Below are 19,110 nucleotides of genomic sequence, written 5' to 3'. Positions count from 1 at the left end.
GATACCCACATATGTATATAGACCTACATACACACATATATTGTCTTTATGTATATTTATAACTACATATATAGTTATAGTTATATGTACTCTTTATAGTTTTGAAGTTACATAACAAGTATATTCTGGCTCTACTGAAAAGTTAGAAAAATTCCACTTTTTTAGCCAATACATTGTATCAAAGACAACAACAACTAAAGAATAATTTTGTGATTGAGTGGCTTTTCTCTGTGCTCATATATTTATAAGGAAATATTGTCCTGTGATTTCATTTCAAAGTCGACAGTTTTATTGCTATCTGCCATCATGGTACATTTAGAGTTTTCCTGTATCTGATTTCTACTCTTCTCCCCCACCCTTCCTCTGTCTCTGGTTTGCTGTAATGACAGTGAGAACTAACTACTCATACAATTTCTCTCAAGCAGCTACTGGACTGAGTGGGGGAAATAACACATTTTATGCATGACTGATTGCATAAACCCTTCATTTTAGAGAAACAAGCCTCAAATGAGTAATTTATTTATAGAAATGAAAACCAAATAAATAATACTTGTTTTCAAGGAACAAATGAAAGAAAATCTCATTTCCAAACATATTTTCTTTTTTTAATCCCAAATGAAAGGCCAAGAAGATACTGTAACACATGCAAGAAGTTACACGTTAGTGACATTTTTAAAAATTAAGAAAATTACATGTTAGATTTGTTATAAATACCTGCTTTACAGGTTTTGTATTTCTTTGATCAGAAAAAGGGAATCTGTGGACATTTTGCGACATTAGTCTACCTTATTTGTATTAATTTATGCCTACTGTCTATACTAACAGAATTGATATTTTCAGTTTATTTGCTTTTAATTGCTAAGCATTTTTTTTTTTTGCCATTCATGTTTTGAACAATAGAAAACAGTTGCCAGGCTTTTGCATAAGAAGCACGTCTTAAAATATGTAACAATTTATTATGAAGTATAGATTTTATTAATGGTTTAAGTATAAATAGCAAGTTTATATTTTGGCAAATGATTTTCCTTTTCTATATTTAATTGGCTAAGTGTAGTTTCTTTAATCGTCGGAAAATTAATGGGAAAATTTGAGACACTGCTAAATAATGATAGCGCTCACACCAATTATCCTCACTGTACTTTATAGTTTACTAATAACCACCTCAATCAAGGTGTCTTTCACTGAAACAAATCACTCAACTTTATTTCAGTTATATAGTTTGTAATGACCCGTTGAAGTATAATATACTCCCCTAATTAAGAAATGATGTGAACACGGTGTGAATGAGGCTGATGTGAAGCAGGGGGGAAAGAGGCAAATTTCCATCTGATCTACTTAGTATTCAGGGGCACACAACCCTTCCCAGGCTCAGCCATGTGGTGAACTCATGGCCACATGCTCTGTCCAACCGCAAACACCATTATATCCCCTCCCAGCTTCTTCGGCCAGCCTTGCTGCTTTTCATCTACTGGGACACTTTGTGGATAAAGAGAAAGGCTCTGCTTGGAAGGAATCCCCTCCCCTCTCCCCCTGCCTCCTAGTGTCATTTTGTCCTCTATCTACACTTGAATGTGCTGGCAATAAACCTGTTTTGATAAGCAGGATTTGCAAATCTGGCCTCTCTGGGCTGCGACTTCACGTCAATATTTGTGCCCAACATCTGAATAGAGTGAGGGTCCCAGTGCACTGTTCTCTCCCCTAACTGTCTTTCATCATAGTTAGTACCTTATTCAATGTGATTTCAGATGCATGGGGAGTACTGTGGAATCATGCTGATAAGATGATAAAGAACAAAATTTATCTCATTTTTGAAGGAAATCCACTTAGATTTGTATTGTTTAAGAATACATTGCCATTTAGCCATCTTACATATTTCAAGACACAGAAAAATACCTGTTTGGCAAGGTAGCATGTTTAAGTATAAATGAACCCAGTTTGTTTGTGTAAATCTCGTCTTGTTCTGGAGAGGATTTAAGGCAGCTGAACAAGGTAGGTGAACATATTGAATAACGTTTAATAAATGGTTAGCAATCAGAAACATGTTGGAAAGGCATGAATCAAGCACAGGGTTTGGGGTCTCTGTTATCACAAGGCAAAACGGACCCATCAGTAGGCTCCCAAGGATGTTATATGACCCGAGCACATCTATGCCCCCAAAAAGGATGGTGTCAGCAGATGGTGATAGCCACATGATTTCCCACACTTGATATCAACCTCAGAATATATGGCAGAAAGTTTGGATCATGCTCTCCACCTACTATTCATTTATTGTCCCCAGAGATCATGCTGTTTACCTCAGGGCCGAAGGCAGGCTGGAGGCAGACAGATTCCAGCCTTTCTTACAAACGGATGTTTATTTCTTCCAAACAGTAATAAATTGAACCTCTTTTTACATTTAATCTCCAACCCTAAACTCAGCATTTTTGATAAGTTGGCCCCTGGTCAACCTTACCCATATAATTAAAAATTGACTTTTCATTCCTGAGACAGAGGTAAAAGAATGGATTCGACCTTTTTTTCCCGATATTTCTTTGCATGTGAAATATGTTCCGCACCTGCAATTCTTCTCTTCCATGCAGTGTTCTTCCTCTCACATTTTCTCTTCTGCAGAAGAAGCAACAAAGTTAAATGGGCTCTTAAGGCACAAGATACCAAATCCATTTCTGACTCTCAGTTTGCTCACTGTGCAAACATGAGCAGCTTATGCAACTTCTAGAAAACCCCCAAGTCTTAGTTTCCTCATGAGTCAAGGGAGATGAGAATGTCTGCCCTGCAGGATTGCTGAAATAGTTAAAAATTCCGAAGATTCTCAGTCTCCTTGCACAATGCCTGGTACAGAGAAGGTGCTCAATAGGTGCTAATTCTTTCCTTTTCTCAGGCTCTTCCCCTCCCTAAAAACTTGAAGGCAGAGAGAAAGATACACTCTGAACTTAGGGCCACCTAAATCTTTATTCAAATATTCCTGTATTTGATTTTTTAAATAAGTAACCAATTGATTTTTTTAATGGAGGCTTCATTACATAGGCATAATTGATTAAGAACTGAAATGAACTCATTGCAAAGTACCATTTTAAAGAAAAGACATACACAGCTGTGATGAGCACCGGGTATTCTATGTAAGTGATGAATCACTAAATTCTATTCTGAAACCAGTATTATACTGTGTTAACTAACTGGAATTTAATAAAAACTTGAGAAAGGGAAGAAAAAAAAGAAAGAAAGGCCATCTAGAGGAGTGGCTTTCAACCCCTGTCTGTCCCCACACCTTAACACCCCAAAGTTGTTCTACTTACATCCAACCTCAGAGCAAGCTCCCTTGGTCCTTTCGAAAGTGGAAAGGAGTCTCTCCAAATTCTGTCTCTATTTCCCTTTTGTTTTAATGTTGCATATCAAAACAATCAGTACTTGTTTATTGGCAAGAAGTAAAAAAGAAGTGAAAGAATTACATATGTCTTAAAGAGAAAAAATGGCAACTGTTGAAGTAACGAGAGACATAAAAGATTTAAATCTCTGAAAATGCCCAATAGTCCTCTGAAGGACCACGATGAAATTTTCCATCTCCTTGTATTCTCTCTCAGCTGAACAGAATTAATTTCAGCCTAAATAACCAAGCAACTGGGTGGCTCAGTGGTTGCGTGTCTCCCTTTGGTTCAGGTCATGACCCTGGGGTCCTGGGATCAAGTCCCACATCAGGCTTCCCACAGGGAGCCTGCTTCTCCCTCTGCCTGTGTCTTTGCCTTTCTCTCTGTGTCGCCATGAATAAATAAATAAAATCTTATTCTAAAAAAAGCTAAAAAAAATAACCAACAAAGATTTATTTATTTATTTATTTATTTATTTATTTATTTACTATCCTAATATTTTCATTACTTATATGTAATATTTTAGTTGCATTAAAGGTAAAATAAATTTTAGAATTAAGCTGGGAAACTAACCAGTCTTTCATAATAATGTTTTGATTTTTTTTAATCATTCTAATTGAGAGAAGAGTGACATAAAAATTTGAAACAGAGCCTACTTAAAAGTGTGGAGCTACTTATATTGATTCATGTTTCTATGGGGATAAAGTAGAATTCGTTGTTGGTATCTAAAGCACCTTTCCCTTCATTAGCATAACAGAATCCCTTAGAACAGTGCTGTCCACCTGAAATATAATAAGAGCCACATGTATAATTTTATGTTTTCTAACAGCCATATTTTAAAAAAATAAAAGGAAACAAATAAGATTAATTTTAATAATATCTTTTATTTAATCAGATTACTTATTTAATCCAAAGTACTATCATTTCAACATGCAATCAATATTTTTAAAATTAATTGTGATGTATTTTATTCTCTTTTTTTTAACCAAAGTCTTCAAAATCTGGTATGTATTTTAGTCACATCTCAATTCAAAGTAGTGACATCTCAAGTGCTCAGTGGACACATGTAGCTAATGGCTCCTGTATTGGACAGCACAGCTCTAGAAATTTTTGCCCCTTCCCTGTGCTATGAATATATCAGTTTGTGCCTAATTTTGTTCTTAATTGCATTGTAGCATATTCAAAAGTTAAAAGTTAGTCTGATTTTTGAGCCACCAATTTATTTCTCCATCTACATATAGGGGGAAAAAAATGGACATAACTTCAGTAGCCAAACATTCAAACACACTTTTGACCGATGGTTAAAAGAACCATGCTGGCTCCATCCTTTATAAAATAATGGGGTAGGATGTTTCCGCTTAGGTCATCTATTTCAACATACCATGGATCTGTGGTTCTAGAAATCATAACTGTTCCTCTGCAGGGCATCACAATGACAGATACATATTGAAATCTGCTAAATGTGGAAATCTGGAGGAAAAAATAGTATCAGAATCATAGAATGTTGTAGCTTGAAAGATCTTTAGAGGATATCATCTCCAGTATTTTACAGTCGAAGAAACTGAGGCCTAGAAAACTAAAGAAACACACCAACGGCCACAGAACTTATTAGAAACACAGAAGAAATGGAACTAGATTTCCTGACTCCCAAGTTCAGAGTTATTTTATTTTTTGAATAATGAGAATTGACTTAGTTATTGCTCCCGTATTTTAAGTAATTACCAAATCCATATTTCTAATCCCCATACTACTTCAGAAGAAGATGATCACTCCACTTATATTCAGAATTTTTAAATAAAATTTAGCTCATCAGAAATCATTGATATAAAGATGTGAAATTGTAAAGAAGAGCATCCCCTGAAGTATATGGAAATAAATATTTATAAATGAATGGTTAATAAACCCAGCTTTAAAAGCAAGGTGTGGGGCACCTGGGTGGCACAGTCGATTAAGCATCCAACTCTTGGTTTTGTCTGAGGTCCTAATCTCAGGGTCTTGAGATCGAGCCCTACGTCAGACCCCGTGCTCAGTAAATCTCTTTTTAAAAATTAAAACAAGGTGAATTTAGGGTCTGCTCTGATTATAACAAAATGTGTGACTTGCAGGTGCTGCTTCTCTTGTCCACATGGGCAGTTTAAAGGCGGTGCATGTGATGAAAAGTGAAAAATCTGACAAGGGAAATGCATAGTATTCATTTTAAAACTCACCTGCACAAAAGATATATATTAGAAGAGTCACAGAGGAATCCATAGCTCTTTGGCGTTGGGATGAAACATGCATTCCTGTTTCACTGGAAATTCACTTTATCAAGGGACAGTCTGCCCTCTCTCTAGTTCAGGAAAAAAAGCACATGATTTTTAACACAGACAGTTCTTCAAATGGTCTCTTAGATAAATGAATAGAATTTTACCCTTTCTCTTTTTATTCACATCAATTCATTACTTGTGAATTTTTCTGCAAAAAGGGAAATGAATTGGAGCAGCGGATCTCAAAGTATGGGCTGATGAACATTCAGTCCTCTGGGGTAAAAAAAAAGGGTCCCCAGATGTAGAAGTCTGTGAAATGGTGCTCTTGGGATCTCTGTCCTAGGCTCCACCACACACGGTAGCCTCATAAAGGCTAAGAGAGAAGTTCTGTGGTTAAAAAGAAAGAAAAACACTCTTCCCCTTTGTTTAATTCAGATTTACCCAAGTGAACTGATCATAGAGAACTGTTTTCCTCTGCAGCATCTCTAAACATCCCATGGAACTAGAGCCCTATGGAATGCTCTTTTAGGAAATGCCAGCTTTGTGTATTCTTTCTTCAACCTGAGGAAAGGGGGAGAAGCAAACGCGGTGGGCCAGACCAGAAACAATGGTTCATGGAGGGCAGTGAGGGAATATATTCGCCAACATCAGCGCCTGAGTCATCTTGACCTTCACTTAGAGATAAAGTGTGGAAGGACACAACCAGATCATGTAGGTCTTTCTGAGAATAGAAAATATGATGCTGAATGGAAGACACCTTCACCTTATATCCCATGATGCTCCATCAAGAACTCCTCCCTCCCTCTTTCCCTGATGAAAACCTCAATCTTCTCAGCCCACTAACTGCCAGATAAAAAATACACCAATGTTTGTTTACTAATATGAACTAGTTTCTCCCACAATTAGAAAGCATAATGGTATGATTCGTTCTGATTATTCTCCACGCTCATCTGGCAACACACAGTGCAAAGTAGAGAGTGTGGAATGATCACGTCACTCTAACTCGTGTTTAGTAAAGTCGAACAGTAGGAAATTATTTTCTTTTTCTTCAATTTCTACATTCTTTCATGCTTTCTTGAATCTTTCTCCCTCACCCTATTTATCTTGGGCACCTTCCATAACTTTCTGGTCGCCTTGCTATTTTACGGTCCAGGCTAGTCCTGTCCAATCGGAAGCTCCAATGTCAGATCCGACCTCAACCCCTCTCCTACTGCTTTGCCCTCAGTCAGGCTGAACATGGGTTGGACCCAAGCTATTTCCTTTCTCCTCATTCTCACCAATCTTCTGGCTCTCAATCCTCTTCACCAAGAGAAGAGAGAGATGGATGAAGCATGCATCTCTTGTCTTACTGGCCATGGTGCCCCTTGACCATCAATACTGTCTGTAGGGCAGACATTCAAATAAAGCTCTCCCATAAGAACCAAGTGGGGGTGCTTCAAGTGTCCAACAAGGGTTCTTCAATTGCAGTTTCCTCAGGTGAGAGATCTACTCCAGCTCAACCTCTTCCAAGTGTGTTTAGATCTCCTTGTGGTTCTTGCTGTTTGGATCCCCTCATCCAGAAAGCATTCCCCTTGGGTCGAATACAGGCATAAAGGCCTGTGGTCAGGCTTTCTTCTGAAGTGTGCCATTAACTCGTGGGACAATCATGCGTACTTAGTTGGGGTAATGCCAGCTGCTATAACAGATACATCTGAAATTTTCATTGGTTTAACCCCGAAGACGTTTATTCCTTTTTAAAATAAAGTCCGAAGAGACTGCCCTTGGACTGATGATGATGTCTACTGATATCTTAGCTCCTTCTATCTTAGAGCTCTGCCCTCCTCTACAGCCCTTCCGTTCTCAGCATTCAGCTTGGGAGGAGAAAGGGCACAGAAGATCGCACGGGAGGCTTTTATAGGCTAGGCCTGCAAGTAGCATATAATGCTTTGCTCACAACCCACTGAAAGATCCCAGTCACATGTTCACATCTAGCTTCAAAGCAGGCTGGAAAGTATAATCTAGCCAAGGGCCTAGGAGGAAAAAGGAAAAGTGTTCTCGTGATACCACAGTCTCTGCTATAGGGTTGTTCCACTCTTCCTTTACTTCTTTTACCACCTTCCATGGCAGTACTGGGGATCATTTAAGAGAATCCCTGGAACACTCTAAGCCTCTCTTAAAGAGCACCAACCTATTTCCCCCTAGAATATTAGGCATTATCCCACAACACAGTGACATCTTTTTCCCCTGTTGGCCCGGTGGTATATAGAGCCCAATAACCAGGTGGCAGTCTCAACATTCAGTTAAATGGACCTATCATTATGTCCCTTAGTAGAGGCAACTTGTTTTTGCATCCTGAGATCTTTGAACCAGCAAAGTTCAAATCTGTGAGGCTGTAAAATATTATAAATACTATAAAATGATATGTGAGATTTAGACATAACAATGAGAGCTATCATCCTACTCCAGGAATTCTGTTTATGGAGAAACCACCATATATTATTCACTAGATCAGAGCATCCTGTAGGACGTAACCCAGTCTCACAATGATGTCTCCCAATTGCGTCTGTAATGGAGTTTTCAATTGGCCAATCCGCCCTTCTTTAAGGCCAGCTGCTTCAGGATAATGAGGTACATGGTACCATCAGAGAATCCCATGGGCATTCACCCAGCACTTGGCTTTTTGTTGTTGTTGTTGTTGTTGCTGTAGAAGTTTCTTACTCAGAGCAGTATTGGGTGGATTACTATGATGACAGCAAATAATGCAATGTAAGTCCACGGATGGTGATGGTGGTAGCGGCGGAATCATGGCATGCAGGGAAAGCAGAGCCACAGCCAGGATAAGTGACTGGAGGGAAGACAGCTGATAGAATTGAACTGCAACCAAGATGCTTCCTGGTCCTCCTTACGGAATGGAAAGAGGGTTTTTTGGATTTTGTTGACAATATATACCTCCAGGTATCCCAGAAAAATATTCCTTTCCTTAATATATTGAGAAAATATTATACCAGCATTGTTGCAGAGCGCCAAGGAGTTGTTCTCTGTAGGCTGGTGATGCATATGGTGATGCTAATCTTTCCATAGTGATTATATGCTGCCAGGATGGCAGAGGCAATGCACAATATATGACTTCAGGAGACAAGGTGGGAATGGCATCATAACAGACACTTGGACGGGAGTGATGATCAAAGAGGGGTGACCTGCAGAAATCTTTGGTGGTGGCTAAAGGATCATAGAGATCTTAGGACTGAAATAGTTTACTAAGATCTTCCTTGATCTGTAGAGCTGAAAAACTCCAGATTTAGCAAGCAAGAGTCACTCCATATAGCGACCAAGCCACGAACAAAATTCTAAGACTTAAGGCAATTCCTAAACCTAGTAACTGTGAAAGAAGAGGTTTGAAATCTTTGAGATCAGGCCTTCTATTGACCCCAGCATTCCCCGAGGGTTCTTGTAGCCATTTACCAGAGTTACTTTGTACAAAGAAAGAGAGAGATCCCAAATTCTTTACACTTTTAGTGGTGGCCTATCTCTGAAATCCCTCTGGCCACAGTATTTCTTTTGGTTTACTTTGTTAGAGAGAGGGGTCTACACTGACTTCCACTTGACTCCTTCTCTTACAATGCTCCCCTTCCAGGAATCAGGGAGCTAATGTAGAGGTTCAGTTCTTGAGTTTCTCTCTTCCAACTATATACTCAGTAACTGAATTGTGGTGGGCATGTGGACACTGGCTCTACGCTGAAGTTAACACTGGGGTCTACCACTGGATACAGGTCTAGAGGCAATGACGCTTGGTAAGGTGGGACATGAGGAGAATTGTCATCCCCTTGCAGGCTAACTATCCCAATTTGGGGTTACTAGGCTGTCTTCAGGCAAGAGTGTTTCAGTCTCAACCAGACAGAGGAGGTGCTGCTTCTTCCAGCCAGGGAGGCACAGGGGGCAAATGAGGTTTGGGGATATTCAGGTCATCCAAATCCTCAGTGTCTCAGAAGATTTTAGTGAAAATAGCTCTTTCAGTTTCTTCATAGCTCCCTCCTTCCTAGGACTCAGACCTGAGTCCCTTAGGGGACAAATCCAAATGGCAGCATCATGCCGTGCTCAGGATCGTTCTTCTCGTGTGATGGCTGAGGCTTCATTACAGGTTTCAGCTTGTCTGCTTGACACTTGCCTCCCTGAAGACACTCTCCCTCCTGGGAGGCATCACGGTGTCTCATGCCCACAGACTCTGGGCAGGCTGACCCCAAGGGCCTGCCAGGCACACGTAGACCAGTTAGAATCCCAGAGGTAACCACGGCTCACGCTCAAACCTGGGGCTCTGCTGCATGACTTTAAAACAAACCAGCATCTTACCCATCCTCTGTTCAACATAATCAAAGGCACCTCACGAAAATGTGCAAAGGAAATGTTTGCTCAGATGGCACTTACAGGGCTGGCACCAAGCCTATAAATACCACTTTTAAAGGAAAAGTTCACGATGTGAATTTGATACAGTTTTAAAGTTCATTTCTTTTTATGACAGTTTCAGACTGATTTTGTGCAGACTTGTTTTATGGTCAAATCAAACTCTTAAGTACTGGGTTACCTGCCAGAGAAGTTAAACGTGTTGCAGTGACTTAATTTTAATGACGTATTTATACATTTTTTAATTGTAGTTATCACGGAGAGCCTGCTTATTTTTCCTAACTGAATTAAGCCAGATTTGTGTCTAGGAAGGAAGAGGACTCTTCCTGACCCAGTAAAAACTCAGCTACCAAGATAATATGGGCAATAAGGATGTGGATTCAACTCCCATCAAGGATGTGGATTCAACTCCCATCAGGTGCTAAACTCGTAAATGGCTCAAAGGCCAGCCTCTCCAGGGAGAGAAGATAAAAGGGGATCAGAGTGAGGGCCTGGCAGGATATTACTGGCAGATTCTGTGGTTGCCTGAGTCCCCACCCTCCTTTGTAAGACAGGCTGCCATCTTCCAATCCTAAACCTAATCAAGAGAGACTTTGGCATTAAAAGAAACATCCACCAGGCCCCCAGATTGTTGTGAGAGGTGCCCCTGAAGCTGCGAAACATAAGGAAGGCTAAGGCTAGTTCCTGACTCATGCTGTGGGAGGGAAAGCAGGCTGTCAACTGAGGTCTCAGAAGGGGCTGCCTCACGCTTTAGGCAACAGAGCTGGGGCATTCCAAGGAGTTTATCAAGGTATGGATGTGAGTGCTTCCTGGGGATACATGTGAGCCTAAGGGGAAAGAACTGGTGAGGTGACAGTCATTGGGCTCCATACAATAGAGCCACCTGGAGGATCAAGGTGACCTCAGCAAGAAGAGTGTAAAAGTGTTCAGGGCTGTGAATGGTCCTTTTAGGCCATCCTGAATAGATCACATATGCCTGGAGCAAGGGACCTCTGAGGAGCCCAACAAAGTCCCCCAAAAGAGGAAAGTCCACTATAATCCTATACCTGAGCCACCAGAAACATCAGCTTGAACAATTTGACAGGCCGAGAAAGCATAAAGTACCATCCCATTACCTTACCCTTCCTCCCTACTAACAACTTTGACACTGACAGGAGGCAGACAGTGAAGCTAATGAATTGGGGGCTCGGGGCTGGGAGACCGGGAGCAGAAGAGCCATGTCCCTATCTCCACCACACACTTCCAGCAGGAAGCAAGCCTGCGCTGAGAAAGGAAGATTTACACTAAGACTGAATTGAGACAACAGCCCATCTATGAAGTAAGAACGGCCAAATACGTCATAAGCCCCAACAACAAGTCAATGTTACTTTCACTGCATAAAATGTAAACAAACAGCGGGAGGTGAGTTGAGCCATCACAAAATTTGCCCTTATTCTTCCTGTCTTTCTCTCCCTCTCTCTTCTTCTCTCTACCTTATGGGCCTTTATCCAGGATGCAATGTTAACAAGTACCATTGTTACCTCCATAATTTCTTCAACCTATGTGCCCCAGCAACACACGGTTAAAAAGGCTGATGGAGCACAGAGGACACTATGGGGTTTTATTTTTAAGGTGGATAGTTGTTTTAAACATCAGGGTACCTATGCCCCTTCAAATCTGTGTTCTTGCATCCTGTGGGTAAATACCCAGTAGTGCAATTGCTGGATAATAGGGAAGTTCTATTTTTACCTTTTTGAGGAACCTCCATACTGTCTTCTCCAGTGGCTGCACCACTTTGTATTCCCACCAACAGCGCAAGAGGGGTCCCCTTTCTCTTCATCCTCGCCAACATCTGTTGTTTCTTCTGTTGTTTATTTTAGCCATCCTGACTGCTGTGAGGTGATATCTCATTGTACTTTTGATTTGTATTTCCTTGATGATGAGTGATGCTGAGCATCACTTCATGTGTCTGTTGACCACCTGTATGTCTTCTTTGGAGAAATGTCTGTTCATGTCTTCTGCACATTTTTTAACTGGATTATTTGGTTTTGTGGGTATTCGGTTTTATAAATTCTTTATATATTTTGGGTACTAATCCTTTATCAGGTATATCACTTGCAAATATCCACTATTACTCCATAGGTTGCTTTTTAGTTTTGTTGACAAACAGCCAATTTATGGCAAGAGTCCAAATGTCCATCAACTGATGAATGGATAAAGCAAATGTGGTACACACACACACACACACACACACACACACACACACAATGGAATATTACTCAGCCATTAAAAAAGAATGAAATCTTGTCATTTGCAATGACATGGTTGGAGCTAGAGAGTATTATGCCAGACAAAATCAGCCAATCAGAGAAAGATAAATACAAATTCACTCATATGTGGAATTTAAAAAACAAAATGGGGGGAGTGGGGAGTGTGTGAAACAGAGAGGAAAGCCAGGAAACTGCCTCTTAACTAAAGAGAACAAACTGAGGGTGACTGGAGGGGGAGTGGGCAGGGTGATGGGCTACATGGGTGATGGATATTAAGGAGGGCACTCGTGATGAGCACTGAGTGTTGTATGTAAGTGATGAATCACTAAATTCTACACTTGAAACTAATACTACACTATATGTTAACTAACTGGAATTTAAATCGAAACTTAAAAAAGGAAAAAAAAAAGTTGGATAGTGGTTTAATCTATCAGAGTGACAGAAGGTTGAGAACTAATATAAACAATGATTTTATAATTTATATCAAGGATTTATTTATTCATGAATGAAACTATGATTTATTTTCATCTTCCATTTTTACTTACAGGAAATGTTATTTAGCTTCAGCAAAGACTCAGTTATCTATATTGCCAGCCACCCAAAGCATGTTTTTATCTTCCTTCCCACTTAATCTGTAAAACTACCCACTAGTTTTTCCGAGAGGATGAGATTCAGCATATGTCATAATTTCTAGAGCGACACTCCTGACTCTAAGGCTATCTTAGTATTTTCTAAAAGGACACCAAAACAGGGATGGGTAAGGGGCCAATGTACAGTGGGCATATGTTTTACTATTTAATATCTTGGTCTTATTTTTTTTCACTAAGAAATGAAAAGTTGTTCTCTCCATGCCCTTTCCCCACCCCAATGCACCTATTTCTCAGCCAAATCAGCCAAAATTTTACATTTAAGTGGCAAGAATATCCCATAAGAGAGAACCTACCCTGCCTATGTTTCGATTCAGAATGAGATGGAGTGGTCAGAAGGAGGGAGCTCCACCTACCATTGGTACAAGGGCACTAGAAAGCAGAGTTTATAGAAGTCTAGGTTGTCTGATTTTTCTCCTGTGTGCCCCAGGCCGGCCATTCTCATACCCCACAACCCCACAAGGTACCAGAGGCTGGGCAAAGCCACAGTGTGATGGTAACACCAGAACCTCGGATTTATAAGATTTGAGGGGCAAATAATAATTTGGGTAATAAAACAATTTAGATCTGTTATTGAGCAGAATGCAAAACATGCTTAAGTATTTAAAATAAAGTTGAAGACATGAATACATTGGGTCCTGACTGTATACCTCCGAGGGATCTTTCCTCAGTACATGTCTGCAGAGGAGGTTGAGGAACAAGTTGCTACCATCTCTGAAAGGTTATGATGGAAAAGCAAAGCATCTCAAAAGCTATCAGTCCCTTAGGTCTTTACCAAAATATGACCTCATAATAGCTACCGTGTATCTACTCCCTCTGTACACCCTGTCATTTCATCCCCACATTAATACCCTAAGACCTGAACATGATCATTCTCAGTTTAAGAGTTAAAAGGCTAAAACTTAAAAAGGCTATCTAACGGGTCCAAAGTCATGTAAGTAAATAAAAATTTCAGCTTCTACCTGGCTGATTCCAAAGTCCATTCTCTTAGCTGGAATGCTCTGGCTACTTCTATCTGGTGGCATATTGGTTTGCTATTCCCGCACCAACTGGAGAGGACTGCCTCAGATAGCCAGGGATGCTGTGGCAGGTGGCTTGGTGTCTCACAGGGCAATTGCAATAACAGTCTTTCATCAAACAGATAAAGTGCCAAAGTCATTTCTCTTTAGTTATAAGCAGTGGGAAATGTCGTGCGTGCAGACAGAAATCTGTTGAGCTATGAAAAGTGCGGTTCATTCTATTTTTTTAGAAAGTTTTCACAAAAACAAATATTCTTCCGTTGGTGGGAGCATTTCAAGACATGGGAGATTTCAAAGCACTTGCTTATGGAATTTATGACCTAAGTTTCGTGGTGCCGCCTATCTTGCTCTTAGGAGTTTTTCAAATTTATAGAGTGTGGCTTACTCTAATTGTATTAGAAAAATTAAGGATCCTATAAAACTGACCTGCAGCCTAAACAGATATAACCAGGGAAGTCAGATACAACCAGAGAAAGAGTCGTGAGAGATTAATTATTTTGCTAAAATCTTATTTTAGAGACTTTTCCATACGGTTCGATGTAGTTTAGTTACTTTAAAAACTAAAAGACTGTCTTACATAAACAAAGGTACCTAGCCAACCATAAGGAAATTGTTTTAAAGGTCTGAATTAAATATGTATGCCATATATCTCTTCTTTTAAGCAATTACACTATTCACTCTGGCCTGCGAGGCTTTCTTCTTAATGATATTAAAACGAGGAAAAAGATTCATTGGCATGAATATGATATTTAACTGTTCAAATTAAAAGCAGACCTCAAAGCAGTCTTTCAAAGAAAGTATTTGAAATAACTTTTCTGTGAACTAAGCTGGTAATGACTTGGGGGGGGGGAACACCTCTCTGTCCTTTTTCCACTCCTATGCAACTTCTCTGGGCCCAGGTATTCCCTGCTAATCATACATATTTTATTTTCACCCAACTTACCAGGCACCTTAATTTAAAAAAGAATCCCATAGTAAAGTACTTACTCAACACGATGAAAGTTCCCTTGCTTGTCCAATTTCTATTTCATGACAGCCTTCACTTTATACGATTCTTTTCATCTCCTTACTTGAAGGACTTGTTTTAGACTATAATTATTCTTGAGACTCCGGGTTAACACAACCATTAAATCTTGGATAGGTAGGTGATAAATTGGAGGCTAACAAGTTGTACTGATCTTTTTCTGAGAATTCTTCTTGTTTGAACTCAACCACCATAAAGCAACATGAAGAAATATCTACATTCTGGAAAGCAACACACACACACACACACACACTGACACTGCCTCCCTCCCACCCCGAATCTAGATATCATGACAGATTGTAGATTGTCTCTTGAAAATAAATAATTTCTATTGGCCTCTTGGTAAACGATTTGGGGAAAATTTTCAAAATAAGGTATGTCATAGTTTACAAATTTCACATTTGGTGGCTTTAACCATTTCAAAAAGATGTTTTGCCTTCCCCCTCCATCTCTCCAAAAGGAAATCACTGAATCGGTGCTCCTTTAAAATAAAGATAACATGGAACGTTAAGGGCTTTTCTTTTCTATAAATAAAAATCCTTAAGTAAGATTATTTTCATCTTCATTTTCAAGAATGACACTTCAGAACTTTATCAAAAATTCCAGAGCAAGCAAAATAAAGATTGTACCCAATTCCCTCTTTTCCCATATAGCTGAAACTGCATTTTATAGATATTTCAGTCCATACCCATCAAAAAAAATTCTGGGACAAAAATCCTGTATTGGGGGACCTTTAATGCTGATCCTTTGCATCTTAATTAATGGTTGCCCGTGACCTGGTACACCAAGTATTGCACTTCTGGCATTATTTGTAGTTGGCTGAGATTCAATTAATTGAAATTTTTTGCTGTTGCTAAAAGAAAATGTGGAACTAGAGTATTTATAATCGTGGACACTTGATTTTTATTTACAGTCATCTGAAATAAATTACACATCAGTGACAGAGTTGCAACATCTTCTAAGGTCAGGATGTTGGAAGCACTTGACTCTCAAATCTCAAAGACGCTTTTAAAGTGTTTAAGTATACATCTATACATATATGTATATGTGCATATATTCATTTTACAAAAAGAATTTCTACTGTGTTTTGGAAAAAAATCAGTCACATTAAAGTCCGTTAATCAGTTGCTAATCAAATAATTTCTAATCCTTCAAATGGAACTATAGCTGAGTTTGACAGTAGTTTATAGGACTAAATTATATTTTGGCTTAGTTTTAATATCCAGGGAAACTCATTTCATAATTAGTAGGTGAGCAAACATGCTGGCACTTCAGGTTCTTATTTTATTAGGAAAAATTCATTAGGACATTCTATTTCCCCTGCCAGCTGAAATTACAGAGCAAGTCAGTGGCATGTTTAAGTATCAAACACGCCTCTTCCTAGAAATAAAGTTTTCTTCTTTAAAAGAAAAATAACATATAGAAGAAAACGTTTTTTGTTTTGCTTTTTAAGTAGGCTGCCTTTTACGACATCTTGATTTCATGCTCTTTACTAATATTAAATGGCCCAAAGACTGCAGATTATTACATGTGCCATTCTTGCACTGCATAAGATTGGCTTTCCGTAAGCAATGAATGAGCTTACCAAAAAGGATACTAGCTCATATTCAATGCCCATTTACATGGCAACATGCTGAGCGTTTTGCATACTGTATCATATTTAATTTTTATAACAAACCAGTCAGGCTTAATTCAACCATCTCTATTGGCCTGGCCAGGCCCATCAGTGGAACTTCAAATAACACACCCAAGGGAGACCTGATCCTAAGTCTCTGTCATTTCCCACACTGTGAGCACAAGGTGGCTTCTTACAGGATTTGAGAAATTTGGTGATCCGTTTCAGCAATATGGGAGTAAACGATAATAGTGTGGGTTATGCTATTTAAAAGAATAAGTTTCTTAACTATGGTAGAGATCATTAATGGGATATGTGCAATTTCTATCCCTGAAGATTTTCAAAATTACTTCGGGTACTTCCTCTGATTTTTCACAAAGCTACGAATATAGGGCATATCCCAGAAAGACTGATTTCATTTGGCTTTTCTAGTAAATTATCAAATGCTTTCCCATATCGGTCTTTACTAATGCAAGCATGGTTTACAGTAATAGGAAAGACTGGGATTCTTAAAAAATAAATAAAGTAAAAGAGTTGGTGGTATATTAAAGTAGGAACTAAAAACTCAATACTATTAAATTTTTTCTTTGTCTGCCCATTATGCTGTTTCTATTAAAAAGCATTTTTCTGTAGCTTTAAACAATTAAAAGGCCACCTTAGTACCATCTGAACATTCCGATCGTCTACCACGGAATAAATAAATAGATGCACAAAATCGAAAAGTGTTTGATTTGATGACTGCAGACTGCAGAACATCAAGTAACAAAGCACAATTATTTTGAACAACAACTTCCAGTGGGAATTAGCTTTCCACTGGCCTTCATCGCATTCTGGTGCCCCATTGTTTATAATTACACATGTACACTGTAACAGCACAGTTGTTAAATTAGAAATTGAACTTCTTTGACAACTGCAGGAAAACTTGACAAAAGATGAATGTGATTTTTTTTGTTTGTTTGTTTCCCTTCTTTCACTTATTTAAACATGTATTAATTAACTCGTTCTGGCAAGTGTTTAGTAAACATTGAGCGAGGGCATTTCTTTAGTGGTATAATTAAAATTCCCTTTTAAAATGTTTTGCATGATATTTTATGCGCAATTTGACTCAAGTAAACAGAGGTTCTAATTAAAGTTTTTAAATAAAGGCAATCAAAATTGATAAAACACCCAGCAGCCCATTCAAGCGCATTGTCTCCCTGTCTGTGCAAGTTTAATTTGATGGTCAGTTAACATTAGGGATTAGTTAAGATGCCATTACCTGCACAGACCTCCTTCCACTGTAGTCAGGCTCAGGGAGCAAACCTCTAAACGTTGCAGTATCCCCTTCAGGTTGTTATATAGTATTTATTTAATTACATGTCTTCTAAGTTATTACACCAGGATATTATGAGAAGCATCTAATTTAGGTTATGAATCCTCTACAAACCAAGTGTTACATAAAACTCATTGAATGAGTGAAGCTACCCAAACATCAAGTCGGGGTTCGATTATTTTTTCCCATTATAACTTGATGTAAAGGGTTACACCTCTGTAAATGGTGCTACCCCTCTGGGTGAGAATAGCATGTAGTTTCAGTGCTAACAGGCAAACGTCCAAAGCACATAAAAACATCTAGATCATTATCCCTTTTTGCTTGCTCGTGCCCTCTCTCTCTCCCTCTGTCCTCTCCCCACTATGTATGTGTGTGTGAGTGTGTGTGTGTGTGTGTGTGTGTGTGTGTCTGCGCCCGCACAGTGGGAAAGCTGAAGAGAGATGGAAAAAGAATTCATTTTGCAGGAATGCATTGATTGTCCTGAAGTGAAAGATATTTTAAGGGAAGCTTCAAACTCCCTATCTGTAAATTATTCATACATTTTCCTTTTAGTGATGCTGTAAACTCCAAAAAGCAAATCTCTAAATACAAGAATTGTTGGTAATTAATAAGTGACTTACTGGCCCTCAAGATCATGAATGTCTCTAATGATCTTTTTTAATTAGCGAGGATTAAAACAGATTTCTCGGGATCATTTCTTCAGACCCCTGGGCTCTGTACCTTAGCCATCCACAGGTGGGAGCAGAAAGTCATCCCCTCTGGCTCTGCACCATAGAACTGGAGCCACCTTGTGGGTTTCTGTAAAAGAAAAAGTGAAATAAGATGTAACCCTGACTCCAGAGGGCGTCTGACTAATGTGGAGAGGGGGGGAGGGGGGGGGTTACTCAGCAAGTCTGCTCTGTGCTCACACTGAGCTACCTTTCCAATCTGCCTTTTATTATTTTAGTCATAAATGTGATAGCTGACTCCTCATCTAGCACTGCTTTATTTCTTAATTTCTTTGGAATTTTGGGTGCTCTTTATCAAGTGCCTCTACCTAGACCCCAAAGTTTACTATTCCCAATATGAAGATGAGAAAGTTGAAGCACATCATGTCAATTCACTTGACAACTACTCAAGACAATGAGTATTGACGCCAGGATACACATGGGTGAAGCGGCTGTGCTTCCAACCACAATGCGTTGTCACCCTGTGATAGCACACAGGCCCTAATTTCAGACCTAAACTCAGAGGGATGGAGTAGCTTGCCCGAGATAAAA

The 19,110-nt window shown here is 39.2% G+C and overlaps 1 protein-coding gene and 1 long non-coding RNA gene across 2 annotated transcripts in view; one reads left to right on the top strand and one right to left on the bottom strand.

Annotated features, from left to right (window-relative positions):
* CDH6 (cadherin 6) overlaps positions 1–19,110 on the top strand; it is a 123,449-nt gene that overhangs the window by 40,400 nt on the left and 63,939 nt on the right. The window lies entirely within an intron of this gene.
* LOC144313045 (uncharacterized) overlaps positions 673–19,110 on the bottom strand; it is a 29,403-nt gene continuing 10,965 nt past the window's right edge. Inside the window, exons 2-5 of the long non-coding RNA XR_013378725.1 lie at positions 18,572–18,649; positions 5,570–5,691; positions 4,744–4,832; positions 673–2,604 (exon numbers count right to left, since the gene is read on the bottom strand). This is a non-coding gene — a long non-coding RNA (uncharacterized LOC144313045). The remainder of the gene's footprint in view (positions 2,605–4,743; positions 4,833–5,569; positions 5,692–18,571; positions 18,650–19,110) is intronic.

The sequence above is a fragment of the Canis aureus genome, chromosome 4, assembly GCF_053574225.1.
Source record: "Canis aureus isolate CA01 chromosome 4, VMU_Caureus_v.1.0, whole genome shotgun sequence".
In the NCBI taxonomy this organism is placed as follows: Eukaryota; Metazoa; Chordata; class Mammalia; order Carnivora; family Canidae; genus Canis; species Canis aureus.
The sequence above is the reverse complement of the archived record's forward strand: the minus strand, read 5'-3'. Positions and strand labels throughout refer to the sequence as shown.